General features: G+C 58.2%; 1 protein-coding gene across 2 annotated transcripts in view; it reads left to right on the top strand.

Moving 5' to 3' along the window:
- The first annotated feature begins 426 nt into the window (after positions 1 to 426).
- TSPAN14 (tetraspanin 14) overlaps positions 427 to 15,738 on the top strand; it is a 54,926-nt gene continuing 39,614 nt past the window's right edge. For both annotated transcript variants that reach the window (XM_036438051.2, XM_036438050.2), the window contains exon 1: positions 427 to 557. The gene's annotated coding sequence lies outside the window, so the exon portion shown is untranslated. The remainder of the gene's footprint in view (positions 558 to 15,738) is intronic.

Genomic DNA, 15,738 nt, shown 5'->3' with positions numbered 1-15,738 from the left:
CCGGGCCCGGAAGGATTGCCAGTATAGCCATCTTCCTAATTCCGCGCCCACCTCTACCCGGTCACCCCCCTACTCCTCGAGATGGGGCCGCCCTGGACCCCCCAAAATCACGCCTTTCTTAGGCGCTGGGCGGGCCGGACCGGAGGCGGGGCCCGAACGGGAACGTGCAGCACACCCGGCGGAGCGCTTGCGGGGGCGGTTCCCGGTGCGCAGCGCAGCCCCCGGCCCCGGCCCCACCCCGCGCAGCACAAAGGGGCGGGTCGGGCCCACCACCGCTGCCGCCGCGCGGGCGGGGCCGGGGCGGATGGGGGCGGGGCGAGAGGGGGCGGAGCCTGGGCGATAGGAGGCGGGGAGATAGGAGGGCGGGGCATGGGCGGGCGGGGCGGCGCCGGGCCGGGAAGTGGCGCCCCCGCCGCCGCCGCGCCCCCGGCCCCGCCCCCGCGCCCCGCCCCGCGCTCGGCCGGCCGGAGTCGCGCCCTCCCGCCCCGCGCCGCCGCCGAACTTGCTCCAACTTCCTCGGCCGAGCCGGGCCCCGCCGCCGTCGCCGCTGCGCCCGGGTGAGTAGCGCGCCGCGCCCCGCCGGAGCGCCGGGCCCCGCGCCCCTCATTGTCTGAGGCCGAGCCTCTGGGGACGCGGGCTGCTCCCCAGGTCCGGCTCGGTCCCCGGGGTTCCCTCGTTCCTGCCCCGGCGGCCCCGCGGGCGGCGCTGGCTTTGTTCGCCCAGATCGCCCGCGAGGGGCTGAAGGCCCGGCCCGAACCCCGCGACGACGAACTCGGGCGCCGGGCGGAGCCAGCCGCCGCGGGCCCCCCGCCGGCAGCCGGGGTTCGGGCGCCCTCGCCTGTTCCGCGTTTCCGGACGGGTGCGCGCCGGCCCTGTGGTGCGGGTCCGGGAGGAGGGGCTGGACCGTGCGCTTCGGGCTCTGCCGGGTCCCCGGCTGCGAGCCCGGGGTGGGTGCCTTTTCGGACCCCGGGCCCGCCGTCGGGGCCTGGGGTGGAGCGTGGCGGGGACCTGGGGGGCCGCCCCCCCACTCCCCCACCCCGCCGTGGGGACCCAGCTGCTTCGCGTGAGTCGTTTCGGGTTGTGCCTGAGAGTGAAGTCCGACTCCTGACCTAACTGGAGCTCCGGTCGAGTTGGGTCTGGCTACTGAGTTGGCTCGGAAGGGCAGGGATGCGGGTGGCTGGAAAGTGTCTGTGTGTGTGTGTGTGTGTGTGTGTGTGTGTGTGCAGGGACTTTGGTGTGCAGGGACTTTGGCTCTAGGACCGCTGGGACACGTACCTCCGGGAAGTGAAGTTGGTCTCTGGCTAGAAGCAGTCCATGCTGGGTGTGTGCAGGGGCCTGGCTGGGTGGGGTGGTGGAGGGGAGCAGTTGTCTGCCCTGGTGCTGGCCTGGTAGCTGGCTGTCCTCAGGTGCTGCTGGCATCAGGTTGTCCAGAGCCTTGAACGCCTTGCATTGGAGCCTCTGTAGTGCCCTCGCTCCTGTGGTCTGCTCGCTAGGGGTCTTCTCCCTTCAGAGATGGGGGCTGCCCTGGGGCTGATAGGGGTGGGGGAGCTGTCTGCCAAGTCCTCAAAAGGAGCCTTCCCCCTGCCTCTGGACCTCAAAGTAGGGAGGGGAACTGAGTGCCTGCTGAGCGCTTGGGCCACCTTTTCCTATTTGTGGAGAGACCTGGGGCTAGGCCATCAGAGCACCGCCCAGCACCCCCGCACCTGCACCTCCTCTACGTTCAGCCAGCCTCTGGGGTGCCTTTCCCTTTAGGGATCCTCCTGGGCCCCGCCACTCTCAGAATGAAGCTCTTGTTCCTCCATCATCGACTGACACACTCTTTTAGCGTCTCTGCCAGCTGTCACCGAGTTTTGTCCCGAGCTGAGGATCCATAGGGTCTGGAGACAGGCCTCGGAAGCCCAGACTACCAGTGTGGTTTTCCCTCTTACTGTGTCCCCACTTTCAGATCTGTTCATCCCTACATCTCTGAACCCCACCGCTGGGTCACCAGAGGTGATCATTGATCTATTTAACAAAGCATGACTGAGACTGTGGGGGAGGGGGTGGTTAGGGCTGAAGCTGGGTGGTCGTAGAGCCCGGGCTGGACATGGAGTCGGTGCTCACCGTGTTGATCTGAACGCGAGTTCAACTTCGCAGCAGCTTCCAGACCCACAGGAGTTCAGGCCTCTGCTGCTCTGGGGGTTTGAGGCTGCTTCTAGGAAGAAGGGTCATGGGAAGGAGGGGGGTGCAGGTGCCATTCTCTCAGGACAGGTGAGGGCGCCTCCCTCCCCATGTTTGGGAGGACAAAGCTCATGCTCTCTGTGGGAGGGGAGGGGGCCACTGTGCATGTCTGTGGTGAAGTCCCCAGGAGGCCAGGGAGCAGGGCGGGCAGGGAGCCCTGGGTTCTGGAACATCTCCTCAGGTCTAACTCTAGGCTACCAGGTTTTGAGATTTGACTTGTTGCTTGTTTAACTTCAGCTGAGGTAGACTTCCGTTTGGCAGTGCCTACAGAGTGCCATTGTGCCAGCCCAGGGAAACCTCTGCTGTGTTTGAAATCTCATGGAGATGATAAACAAGCTTATAGCAATTACCTGGAAGGTTTAGCATTTAGTAATAGTGGATTCCTTTATTTTTATTTTTATTTTTATTTTTTTAATATATTTTATTGATTTTTTACAGAAAGGAAGAGAGAGGGATAGAGAGTTAGAAACATCGAAGAGAGAGAATCATCAGTCAGCTCCCTCCTGCACACCCCCCACCAGGGATATGCTTACAACCAAGGTACATGCTCTTGACTGGAATCGAACCTGGGACTCCTCAGTCCGCAGGCCGAGGCTCTATCCACTGAGCCAAACTGGTTTCGGCAATAGTGGATTTCTTGAGGTTTATACCAAGGCCCATCCCAGAAACTTCACTTGTGTTAACTCACCTCATCCTTGAAAAGACAGAGTAGGGTAGATAATGTGAATGCCCCATTTTACAGACCAGAGAGGTCACAGAGTAACTTGCTCAAGGTCTCAGTGTGACTGGGTTTCTTCACTTCTCATCTAGATAATGCTGTCTTCTCAGATGTGATTAAAGTTGATTCCTACACCGAATAAGCCTGGCCCACCTCAGAACTAGTAAGTCTAGTGCAGGTTGTCCTTATATCCCCCGCTTCTGAAAGCATCTCGTCTGTCTGGGCTCATAGCAGGTACCCCTGAGCCCCTGCCGAAGGGTGATGGAGTTTTTGTCTCCCTGTGCTGGGGGCTCGGGAAAGGGAAGACGCGCGCTGCGCAGAATTGGCACGTGTCTGTGACTGTCTAGGTAGGTCAGGGTTTATTGTGGTTTCAGTCCCCACATTTCAGGGGCTTAAAGCAGCAGAGGATTATTTCTTGCTCACACCACACCTATTGCTTATCTGCTTTATGTTCTCACTGTGGGACTCACGTGGATTAATTGAAACATTCCTATCCACATGGACAGAAGGACAGAGAGAATGCTGAATCTCATTCCAGCCCTTAAACCTTCCACCTAGAGGTGGCATTTCAGTGCCCAGAGCAGTCATGGCTACACTTCCCTTACCTACAAAATTGGGAGGGCACGAGGGTTGAAAACTTTTGGTGAGTAGCAGGAATGCTGCCATCTGCCTACCACGATGCCCTCCACTGCGACTTCTTCCCAAGGATCCAGGAGTTACATGTTCCTGTGGCATCAGGAACATTGATCGTGAGTAAATCAACAAGTATTGTTTAGGTCAAAGATGAATTGAGGTGCCACATTTGAACAGCAGGGCTGTGGTGGACAAGAATGTATGTTAGGGTAGCGAGAGAGAGTGTGCAGAAGCAGCTTGCTCCTGGGCCCTGGGTAAGTAATGTGAGTTGTTAGGGGCATCAGGTTCCTTGGGTCATTCATTCATTCATTCGTGGGCCCAAGGACTAGTGGTGTGTCCCAGGCCAGGAATTTATAACAAGCGGGCGTTCAGCGCCTAGCCTGGAGCTGTGAACTGGGATGATGATCCCTGTTCCTTGGTGGCTTGTGGAGTGAGATTAATGGCCTTGGGTTTCATCAGACCTGCCCTGGCACATCAGACCTTGGGTTTCCCTGTGCTCCTCTACCTGTATGTGGCCACTAGGGGCCTTGCCTGGAAGCAGGAGCATGTAGAGGCACCCCTTGTGGCTTTGCCCTCCCACCTCCACTTCCGGGTCTGGGGCTGGGCTTGCAGGTCTAGGGGTGCGGAAAGGAGGGCTGGTAAGGTTAGGAAGGATGGAGTTGCATGGAGAACAGGCGTGAGTGCAGAGCTGGCTCTCTGCCTGTAGAAGGGGGTAGAACCCCTTTGTTCATGGCATTTTTCACTTGGATCGCCTTCGCAGGGTGTTGAAGAGCTGGCCACGCTCTGATCCTTGCTTTGTGCTTTGTCACAGCTTGGTGACATCCAGCAGGGCCCGGAAACCCTGGTGGAACGGTGAGACCACAAGCCTCTGCCCTGTGGGCTGCTCGGTGTCCTTACTTACATTCCCTTTTCTCTCAGGGCCCTGCTTTGTCACTGGGAATAGAGGGAGAAGTGATGGCTGTCTAAACAGCGGTCCCATTCTTGGTTGGTCATCAGAGTCCCCAGGAGACTGTGCAGAGCAGTGCTTTGAGAATCTTTGGTGCAAACCTGTGTGCTGCTTTGTCTTAGCTCCCATGAAAGCAGAGTCCTCTCTGCCCAAATCGGGTGGGGCATTCGTTGTCTCCACATCCATTTCCTCCCTTACACCATTAGTTTGGGGCCCGATGAAGCAAGGGCGGCTGTGCTGGAGCAGCACGGACCTGCACCTGCAGCGGGAGTGCTCCGCGCCCCGGCCAGTGGCATGTGAAGATGAATGGCACTGCTCAGCTGTGGGCTGGACAGTGAGGAGGCAGCTTTTGAGCTGTATCTACTTTCTAGCGGAGTGACCTAGGTAAGTCGTTGACTTTTTTTTCCCCCGTATTTTTTTGTATTTTTATTGATTTTTTACAGAGAGGAAGAGAGAGGGATAGAGAGTTAGAAACATCGGTAAGAGAGAATCATCAATCAGCTGCCTCTTGCACACTCCCTACTGGGGATGTGCCCACAACCAAGGTACATGCCCTTGACCGGAATCAAACCTGGGACCTTTCAGTCCGCAGGCTGACGCTCTATGCAGAGCCAAACCGGTTTCAGCTCGTTGACTTTTATTTATCTTTCCTCCTGGACTTGGTGTTCCCATCTGTAAAATGTGAAGAATCTGCCCTTTCTGCCTCGCTTGGGGTCTGTGAAGCAGAGGCATGCCCTTCAGATTTGAGGAGAAGAAGCTGGAGCCCCGGGGTAGGCCTGGCACTGGGACTCTCTGCAGCGTGCTCACCAGCAGCTGCTCTGGGAACCCCCCTTCCTCCACTCTGGGGCTGGGCCCGGCTGGGCAGTGCTGTGGTCTTCCTCCGAGAGGCAGTGGCCTGGCAATCTGAGCCTCAGCGGGCCCGGGCAGGCTGGAGTTAAAACTTCGCTCCTGGAGGACTGTTCTGCCTCCCTGGGCAGCGGGGAGAGCCTGGCGTCCATCTCCCGCTTAGCTGAAGGGATCGACTCCTCCCTCCGTGGGCTCTGCCAGCCTGGCTGAGTGGCTGAGAGCCATTGGCTCTAAAGTGGCCCCTGGGGTCCTGGGTGAGAGGTGGGTTCCTGCTGTCACCTCGGACTCGGTGTCCCTGGAGTTTGGGCTTTCCTGTCTCAGTGAGGCTGGGGAGAGGCAGGCCAGGACAAGGGGCGGCGGGAGTGAATCGGAGGAGAGAGACGGCGAATCTCCTCTGGGTTTCCCTGTGTGCCAGCTAGTGGAGCCTGTGCTCATCTTCTCTGCAGAGCCCAGAAAGCACCTTTGAAGAGTTCCTAACCCTAACACCTTCACAGCAGCCAGAATTAAATGAGTGTCCCCTTAATCTCTTTCATCTATACTAGGAGCCCGGGGTCTGAGTGGTGAGCCAGGGAGGGCAGTGGGCAGCAGCATATCCAGGACACAGACCCAAAGTGTGGAGTGTGGGGCCCGTACTTACAGCATTAGAAGCCTGCAGGCCACCTCGGGACACCTGGGGTTATTGGGAAGCAGCAAGTGGAAATAAGCAAGCGAAAACCTTAGCCTCAGATTTGGGCCTCCCTGGGAGGACCCCTGGGCCCCACACACCTGCTACAGCGGAGCCGCGTGATGGGACTTTCCTCAGCAGGAGTGATTTTTGTTTTTTAAATATATTTTTATTGATTTCAGAGAGGAAGAGAGAGAGAGAAATATCTATGATGAGAGAGAATCATTGATCAGCTGCCTCCTGCATGCTCCCCACTAGGGATCGAGCCCGCAACCCAGCCATGAGCCCTTGACTGGCATCAAACCAGGGACCCTTCAGCCTGCAGGCCGAAGCTCTACCCACTGAGCCAAACCAGCTAGGGCAGCAGGAGTCTTGACCCCCAACTGGGACCCTGCTCCTTCTGTGCCTTCCCCACTGCTGCCGCCCGCGGTGCCAGGGAGAGGCTCTGGTTGCCCACAGAATGACCATGGCCGGGAAGAGACCCTGTTTCTCTCCAGGTGACCTCCCTGGGGTCTGGCTGGCCTGTGATTGGTTGTCTGGTTTCAGCCCCTCACCCCGTGGCCAGGTGGACAGGGTTTGTCCCTAAGGCTCAGTGGGGAGGCCAGCCCCAGCCGCGGGGGTTCTTACACTCCCGGTGAGGGGGCCCAGGAAGACATGGAGCTCCATATGATTAAGAAAAGTTATTATGACACTTGGTAAAACAATAAGGCAGACTTTATTAAGGACTGTTGTGATAGGTTTAAGGGCTATCATGGGGTTTTGTAGTGGAGAGAGATTGGGCTCATCCACAAGTGTAACAAGCAAAAGTGGGAATTTATAGCCAAGGAGCAGAGTGGGAGGGGTCAATGGATGGAGATTTCTGAGAGGATAATTCTCTGCTAACTGACCCAATAGGATTCTTGCCTATTCAACCCAATAGGCAGGCCAGGGGTTCAGGGATTACCTGGGGCATACGCCACGAGGAAGAGGAGAAATCTGGTCAGAACGGAGAGGGAGGGAGGAGGGAGGCCTAGGCTAAACCAACTTAGCAAGAACAGAGGGCTCAGAGGTGTCCGCCTAAGGTTAGGTCTAGGAGAGACTCGGCTAAAGTTAGGTCCAGGAGACTCGGCAAAGTTAGGTCCAGGAGAGACTCGGCATGCGGAGGCTAGGTGTGCCGGCCTCAGTGTCGTCCAGGGCTCGGCCACTGGCTTGAGCGCATCACCACCACACTGGTCCCTCGGGAGTGTGTCCCTCTTTGTGGGCCTCACCCCGTTTCTGGAAACCTTTGTCCTTTTCCGCATCTGCTGGCTCCTTGTCCTTTGGCTCCCCAACTCTGCTGGCGACTGCCCCTCTGCACCCAGGAATCCGCGTGGGCCTGGGGCCTCGGTTCCCCGGTGCCCACCAGTGCTGGCTCCCAGATCTGTTGGGTGCCAGATCACAGCCACCTGACTCTGGACAGCCCTACCTCCTTGGCCTCTGTACCTTGTGTTTCCTGCTCTGCCTATTCTGGGCAAACCTGTCTGACAACTTTACGGAGCTCACCCGCTCCCTCCCCTCCCCTAGGGACTCATTGTCTGCTTTGCTGAGTGAGGCCCAGGGAGATCTCCCCCTTCCTGACTGTGCACTGCAGGGCCTTCTGGCCGGATACCCCTCTTCCTTCCCCTGTCTGAGGCCTTGTGATCCCTGCACCAGCCAACCTCACCCCCCACTCCCCTCCCCCAACCCCTGAGGCTCCTCCCAGCTCTCTGCCCCTCCTCTACTTGGCCAGACCTGCACAATTGATGTGTCTTCTGCTCCTGTCTCAACAGCCCGCTTTTTAGGAACCTGTTGTGAGAAAAAAGGGTGTGCGAAGAAAGCCTGCTGGCTGTGGGTGGGGGCCTTCCTGATTTCCCCAAGGTTCCATTGGCTTCCGCTCCCGCAAGGAACAGTGGGGGTAACAGAGGCTGGCTCTGTGCGGTGTCCTGCCTGCCAGTCATTTTCTGCTGTCCTAGCTGCTTCCTGTGAAACACCAGTGATGCTGTAAGCCCAGATAAGTTGTTGAGGGGCATGGCAATAAGAGAGCTGGTGTTAGTGGTAGGGTATTCATTCCCAAGGGAGCAAGGGGGAGGAGGTAGCATGTTCCCAGTACAGGGCTGGGGTGGGCAGGCCCCAGCTGTCCGTGGGAAGACGGGTGCCACCTGACATGTGGCAGGATTTGGTTTGTTGAGGATCAGCGCCTACTGGGGGTGGAGCCCTGTCCCTTCATGTGGGAAGACGGTTGGAGGGGCTGGTCTCGGTCTGACGGAGGGTTGTAGGATTCTGTGCATGAGCTGCCGAGGCCTCGCCCTGCGGTGGACCTGGTGTGTGATGGGGGCGGAACTTATTCCCAGCAGCCGAAGTCCGAGGGCTCCAAGTGCCAGTGTGATTCTGCTTGCGAAAGCTCCTTTGTGCTTCTTAGTTTGGGGGCTACTTGCTGGACGTTGAGCAGTCATCAAAGAGCATCTTACGAGATAGGTAAGCCAAACACACACCTTCTTTCTGTCCAGTCTCTGTCTCTGTGGCCTGGGCAGTCTGTGAGCCTGAGGTTATAGACCTTAGTGCCCGCTCTGGTGGCCTGGTGGGGAGGGAACGGACCGGGGAGTTCTGCTAGGTACTCACTCCCTGCCCCCCACATGGCCTCGCCCTGGTGGCCAGGCCGGGCCTGGTTCTAGCAGGACTTGTCAGCCCAGAGAAGGGGGCGGGAGCCTGGGATGGTTATTGTATTGTTCCTTAGAGGGAAAATCACTTGGAGGAAGTACATCAGGGCTTCTAGCGCAGCGCATTTATTGATGCGCCAGCTAGAGGAAGCTTTCAACAACATACATGCATCCCTTAGTAGGGAATAAATACAAAACCCCTCTCACGACTGCACTCTGCAGCTTCCATTTCCTGAAGGTACACGGATTTCATTGGTTACGGGATTGGGGCTCTGAGCTGGGATTTTGGAGAAACTGTTTTTAGCCAGCTCTTGGAGTTGGGCCAGGTGTGGAAATCTGTTGAAATAGCTGTCTCTAGCTGCTACCGTTGGGCTGGGCTCAGAACCCTTGGACCTGGGCCTCCTGCTGACTGGGAGAGCCCTGGGGAAGGTTCCTGCAGAGGCCTGGGGTACAAACCCTCCCAGCCCTTTGCCCCAACCTGGGAGTCTTGCACTCCCCCCGCGGATCAGGCACAGATGGTCCTCGCGTGGAACGACTTCAGGTTTCCCTTCTGCCTTTGTCAGGATCTGTTCTTGGTCTTCCTAGGAAAACGTCTATTTTGGGACTCGGGGAGGAGTTGTGGGTAGGGAGCTAGTTCGCTCTCTGGAGCTGGTAAGTCTGTTCTGTCTGTTCTGGAGGCTGGTTCTCCCTTTCCCTCCGCCACCCCTCCCCCACTCCCCCCCTCGTCCTGGAGAGACACCAGACACTGCCTGCGGAGAGCTCCAGGTGAAAGTTTTGGTGTCTCCAGCCGTAAACGTAGGGATTTTACGTGTTAATTTAGGTTAACAGTTTTATTTTAAAAAATGCATACATGATGCCAAACCCATGGATGCACAGTGAAATTCGTATTTCGTCCCTGACCGCTCAGTTCTGCTCCCCGGGGGCTCCGTCACAGATGCTGGTGCCTAGCCATGCGTCTCTGCACGTGGCTCCTGCGTATTCCCTTGGGTTTGCTAACGACGCTGTCTGCACTTACTGTTTTCTTCTGAAGTTTACCTTGGGGTTGCCCGTTTCAGCGCGCACGGTTTAGGCCATGCCTTTCAGGAGCGGCATGCTACTCCTGTGGTAACTGCAGTCACTTTAGCCCCTGTTGATGGGCACGGAGGTTGCGTCCAGTGTTTTGTTTCTGGGGCTGAGCTGCAGGAAGTGCTCCTAGCTCTGGCGTGGAGATAGCGCGCTGAGGGTTTCAGGCACTGAGTGCTTCAGGGGAGAAGAAACACACTGTTTGAGTGCAAAAGGGGGAACGATAGATCCAGAGTTTTTCCTTTGGCGGGATCTTGTATGGCTGCAGTTGGAGCGTAGAGCTGGAGGGACCACAGTGGGTGCTAGGGTGCTGGTTCCCACCGCACCCTCTCTGTGTCAGCTCATGTCAGCCAGTCTCACAGCACCTGCTGTTTGCAGCCTGTGGCCGTGCCCTGTGGGCCATGCTGCCTGCGCATGCAAAATTGTGATAGAGGAGGGTAAAGAGGCAGCCGGAGCCAGAGGGAAGGGGATGGGGATGGGGATGGGAACGTGCTTCTCATCTTGTGGACTGGAGCAGCTGCAGGAGTGTGCAGGACGTGGGCGGGACAGGACTGGGGAGCCCTGGCTGAGAAACAGGCCGGAGCTGGGAATCAGCTTTCAGAAGAGCAATGTCAGGGGTTGGTGTGAGGGTCAGGCCTCCCCCCCTGGCCTCCCTGGACCTTCCGCTGCTCTGGGGTTCCCCATCTCCTTTCTCTGCGCCATGGCTTCAGGCTGCTTCAGGCTGCTTTGGGTCTGATCGCCAGCCTGTGACTGTAAAAGCCTGGGTAGAAGGCACGTGGTGTAAATATTAGATGGATTTTTTTTGTTTTGAGCGGGCAGCTTCCTTTCAGGGCAGAAGCCAGGGGTGAGGGCTGGTGAGTTTATCTTCCTGGGATGGGTTGGGCGAGGGAGGGAGTGAGGGAGGGAGGCCTGGGAGGAGGGACGCAGGCAGGCCTGGGAGGGAGGGCATATGTTGGAGCCATCTGCCGGGATCCTCCTGAGAGTCCCGGGAGTTCTCTGGCTGTCTCCACGTCTCTGTGGCCCCAGTGTGCCTCTGAGATGACCATCATCTCTCCCTGTGTGGCTCTGGCTGCCCCACATCTGACAAGGCAAGGCAAGAACCAGGGAGATTTTAGGGCTGGCTGGCAGGTATCCCCCTTCACAGAAAGGTGGCTGGCATGACCCTGACCTGCTGGGTCTGAGGCCTGCGCCCTGCTCTGTCCCTCCCACCGCTGCTGCCACATGCTACCCTGTGAGAAGCCTGCCGCTTCCCATGCCCACAGCTCTGTCATGTGGGCTCGGGCCTTGGCAGCACAGAGGTTTCTATTGTGGTGGGGTGGCAGCTAGGACTGACCTGGGGAGGTGGGGCCTGGGACTGACAGTGGAGCTATTCATGGGCTCTGCCCCGGTTTCCTGCCGCCTCCCATTGTGGACCTTTGGGGGAGGGGACGATGGAGGGGGCAGTGTTGCCATTGTTGCTAGCAGCAGGAGTCTATTATGCTTAATCCCAGTCCTTTGGTGGAGGGATCTGAGCCACCCCAGGGCCCGTCATGTGTTCTCATGCTGGGTGAGCTGCCCTGCTGGGCCCTGCCCTCTCCCACTGTCCCCTGCACCCCTGGACGTTGGGGGGGGGGCTATTCTTTGGGGTACCTCTGTTAAGATCTCTCTCCTGCCTCCACACTCCCCCACCCCCGTCGTGGGTGCCCCACGCTGTGCCTGGAACCCCCCTGGGTAAGAGTTCTGAGCAGCTGGGCAAGGAGCAGGAGTGCCCTGTCTGTCCTGTCAGCCACCTGCCCGCTGCCGCTGGGAGTGGGTTCTGCCTGAGCAGTCCCAGCCCAGCTGCGCCCTTGGGTGGGGGCCAGGCGCGTGCCCGGGTTGCTATAAGTCTTGCAGGCCCCCACTCTCCTTTGTACCTCAGTGTTCAGCTCAGTGTCCCCTGTTCCTCTCGAGCACTCAGCTGCAGAAAAGCCTGCTTGCTGGCAGGCTGGCCTGTCACCTCCCCCACTGCCTGAGCCACAGCCATGTTCCTTTGTTCTGCCCTCTCTGGGCTCTTGAATCGCAGGCAGCAGGCAGCAGGCAGCGGTCTCTTAGCGCCATGGAAGCCCTTAAGACTCAGACATGAATCTTCCCACTGAGCCACTGGCATGCAGTCCCCTGGCTGCACCCTCAGCTCCCCCAGCTGTAACCCCATCTCCCCAGTGGTACCAGTACTGCATCAGAATGGTGGCGGCATGTGCAGTGGGGCACAGAGAGGTCTCACGTGACTGAAGGTGTGAGAGAGGGAGGGAGAATTGGAGGGGGGAGGGTAACCGCTGGGGAGGGGGAGCTGCGCTGGCCCCTTTGGGAGCATTAGCCACCCGGACTCGGGCAGGAAAAGCCACTCCTAAGCACAGAGATTGCTCTTCTTTTACCTCCTGGGCCTTCTACCTGATGTCTGTGCGGGAAGAGTTCTTAGCAGTTAGAGGCGGGAGTGGATGAGGAGACCTTTTATTTTGGCCTCTGTGGTTGTGGGAGCACCTGAATGTCTCTCCTCTCCCCTGGTTTTTGGTGGGCACAGTGAGCCTCCTCCCAGTTTCACCCTGTGTGAAGAAGGTGTAGCTGAGGACCACTCTCTGGAGGTGCCCACCCCACCCCGTCTCCTGCTTTCCACGCTGTAGCCAGCCTGCGGCAGCCGCCTGCCTTGGACAGAGTTGTTTTTATTTCCCCCGTTCAGAGCTCATTCGTCTTGAGGTCAGCCTGGCTGTCTTATCGGACGCATCAGCCAAGTCTCACACATGAGGATGACCCTTCGGGCTGCCCTTATTTCAGCAAAGCTTTCACAGGCCTCAGCGCAAGGAGCTGACAAGGAGCTGGTCACTGTCAGGCGCATGGACTCACAGACGCCGTCTTTAGGGTGGCTGGCCCCAGAAGAGCGAGGCTGGGAAAGGTCATGGCCGAGGCCGCGTGGTGTCCTGGCAAAGCACGTGGACGTGGGAGGCTGGGATGAGGCCGTTGTGCCCCTGGACTCTGAGCGACCTTTCTGTGGTCATTTCCGTGGGCGTGGGTCTAGGAAATGGAAGAGCCGCTTAGAGGAACTTTGGGAACTTGCCAGCTGTGTGACTCTCGGTTCTGTGAATCAATCTCCAAATTGGCTGGTCCGTCCCCTCAACCTCCTTCCCAGCTCAGGTGGTCTTTGGAAAGAGGTGTCTCAGGGGCCTCTCCTCCGGCATTTCTTCCTCCGGCTCTGGAGGGGCCAGCGGTGGCAGAGATCACCGTGCAGATGGGTGCGGCTTCCACGTGGGAACCCACCCACCCTGACCCCAGCCTGGCAGTTCGCAGGGGCCTCCTGATAAATGGTCTTGCCTCAGACCTTGGCGCTGACTCTTTTCTTGGAAATGCCACATTCCCTTTCTGGTAACACTGAACCTGGGGGAAGGAAGTACAGCTCTTTATTTGACCTCCTGCCAAAGCGAGGGCAGGATGTTAAATGTAAAAACAACTACAATAAGACAGAGATACCCTCTGCATCCCCTTCCCTCCTCCTGGGGCAGGGTTTAATCTGTGTCTGTTTTGTTAAGACTTCAGGAGGCAAAATGGTCCTGTCGCTGGTGCCCCGTCGGTGGGTGCCTGGCCTTTTATGCGCCTTTCCCCCCCAGCTCCATCCGGCCCTCCGGTGCCGGCTTCCCCCCTTTGTCTGCGGGGCCAGGCTTAGCGCAGCTCACGGCTCCGGGCTGTGAGCTTCTGCCCTGTGCCACGGAGGCCTGCGGTCCGGGAAGGCGCCCCTGGGAACCCAGCCTCGCGGATCATTGGGTTGGAGCAGCTTCCACAGCCGTGAAATGGGAACAAAAAGAACCCGTGCGGATCCAGAGGGTGTACTGAGGAGTGACAGAATGAAAGCGTTCCTCCGGGAAAGGTGAATGCATCCCTGTAAATGAACGCCCCAAGGATGGTGGGCTTTCCGCCCACGACTCCTCTGTGGCAGCTTTCCTTCCTCGGTGCTGGTGCTGCGCTCTCACTAGTTCACATCCTCCCTGTTCAGAGCGCGGCCCCCAGGCCCGATGTGGGCAGCATTGCACCACCGCGGGGCTGTGGCGATGCGGGTCGGTGGCCCGGTGTCTCACCCCACACCTGCCGCAGCCGAGCACAGGTGACAGATTCCCGGGGATGTGCGTGCACTCTCAGGTGTGAGAAGCCCTGGCTCACTCGCCTTTGTCCAGCTGCCCCGTCGCTCTTCAGTCTGTGCTGTGGTTTTGTAGTCTTCACACTCGTTCTCGAAGCTGTCGGCTTATGTGTCAGCTCTGACCTCAGGGCCCCTGCCCTCCCAGGTGTGCAGTTACAGCAAGAATCCTGGGCACTCGGGTGTCTCAGGAGGGTTTGGCTGGCAGCTGCGGGCACCTCCCCTGGGCGCTGGCGAGGCCATCTTTGGAGCACAGAGAGGGGTAGGGGGAGCTGTCCTTGGAAAAGGGTGCTGCAGAGCCGCCCGGTGCCCCTCGCCCGCCCCGCTGTCCCGGCTGGATGACAGCCTCCGAATCAGGTGGAAGTGTTGCTTGCTTTTTGTCAAAACAAAACGTTCTGTAAAGGAGTTTTGGAATATGTTGAAGTATAATACAAGGAACTAGTCCAGCAGGGGGACTGTGCTCTTAGTTTTTGGGGTATTTTGCAGTGGAGAAAGGTTTGAGATGACGCCTCCCGGTTTCCCCAGGAGTGCTGCCCACCGCTGCTCTCCTGGGGGGGGGGGGGAGAGCTGGCAGCTAGAACAGTCCTAGGCACCCCTGTTCAGCTGCTGCGGTCCCCTCGCCTCGGGGAGGGGACAGGGATGGGGACACTGTTTTAGGGACTGAGTTGCTCATCTTGTCTACGGCCATACCACTCTGAACGCTCCCGATCTCTTCTGAGTTGCTCATCTTGAGCTGACTCTCCTTCCAGATTCTGCCCAGGCTTTATCAGCTGTTTCCCACCATTGATTTGCATTAAAACAAAACAAAACAAAACAAAACAAAAAACACAACAAAACTCTTCCACCTCATTTCTTTTCTCTTGACATTTTCTGTGCACTTTGCTTTATTTGTGTATTTTCTCCAGCAGGCTTCACTTTCGAAGCGGGTTTGGAAGTTTGTTTGTTTTGTTAGCCTGTGAACCTTTCCCCCCAGTGTTTGCATTGCTCTGCGGAGGCCAGAAAACTGGCCTGCCTGGGCCGGGGAGCCAGCCCCTGTCCTGGGCTGGGTTTGAGGTGCTCCCAGTGCTGACCTTGGAACGGAGGAGGCTGTTTGCTTTAAAACACAGTATATTGTAGCAGACGGCAGTTTTTGGAGACAAAGATTTTTAACGTCTTAGAGCCACAATCTCTGTGCCTTACAGGCATGGGAACATGGAAGAAAAGGAGTAAATGTGTAGAGTTCTAAATTCTCTTCTGTAGGTTCTTTGTGTTGGGGGAGAGGAGGGTGGGGGTAAGGGAACTCTTATAGAGACCATTTCAGATCCGCATTAGACATGCAGGCCGGATCTTGCACCTTCTGGAGCCACTCCCTCGCTGGCTGCGAAGACCCAGCTATTGGGGACTCATTTCTCCCCGAGAGTGGCCCCCTCACCACGCGGAATGCCTGTGGTGTTCAGGAGTGGCTCCACCCAGTGGTGTCAGCCGCAAGGGGTGGCCACACCGCTCGCATCCTGGTACGGCCTGCAGAGCCGGGACACGGGGCCCGCCACCCATCAGACAGGGCTGTTGGCGGCTGTCAGGAGGGGCTGCAGTGTGGCGTCTCTATCTCAGGGCTCAGTCGCTCCTCCCAAGCTGTTGTGTCTACACGTGGAGTGCTCACCTAGTTCATGTTCAAGCTGTCTGCTCCGTGCAGCATTTCCTGACCAGCTTCCCGCCGCCTCCTTCCTTCCGGTGCCCGGGCCTGCCCTCCAGGCCTCCCCCCCCCCCCCCCCCCCCCCCCCCCCCCCCCGTGAGCAAGAGCACTGTGTCCTGAGGCAGGCTCTGGTCTTGCGCCACCTCTTCCTGGTCTCCACAGCCTTGTGCTGGGTGCCTTGCCCGCTG

This window comes from Pipistrellus kuhlii, unplaced genomic scaffold, assembly GCF_014108245.1.
Source record: "Pipistrellus kuhlii isolate mPipKuh1 unplaced genomic scaffold, mPipKuh1.p scaffold_m20_p_15, whole genome shotgun sequence".
Lineage (NCBI taxonomy): Eukaryota > Metazoa > Chordata > Mammalia > Chiroptera > Vespertilionidae > Pipistrellus > Pipistrellus kuhlii.
Note: the sequence above shows the minus strand (reverse complement) of the source record. Positions and strands in the feature narration are given on the sequence as shown.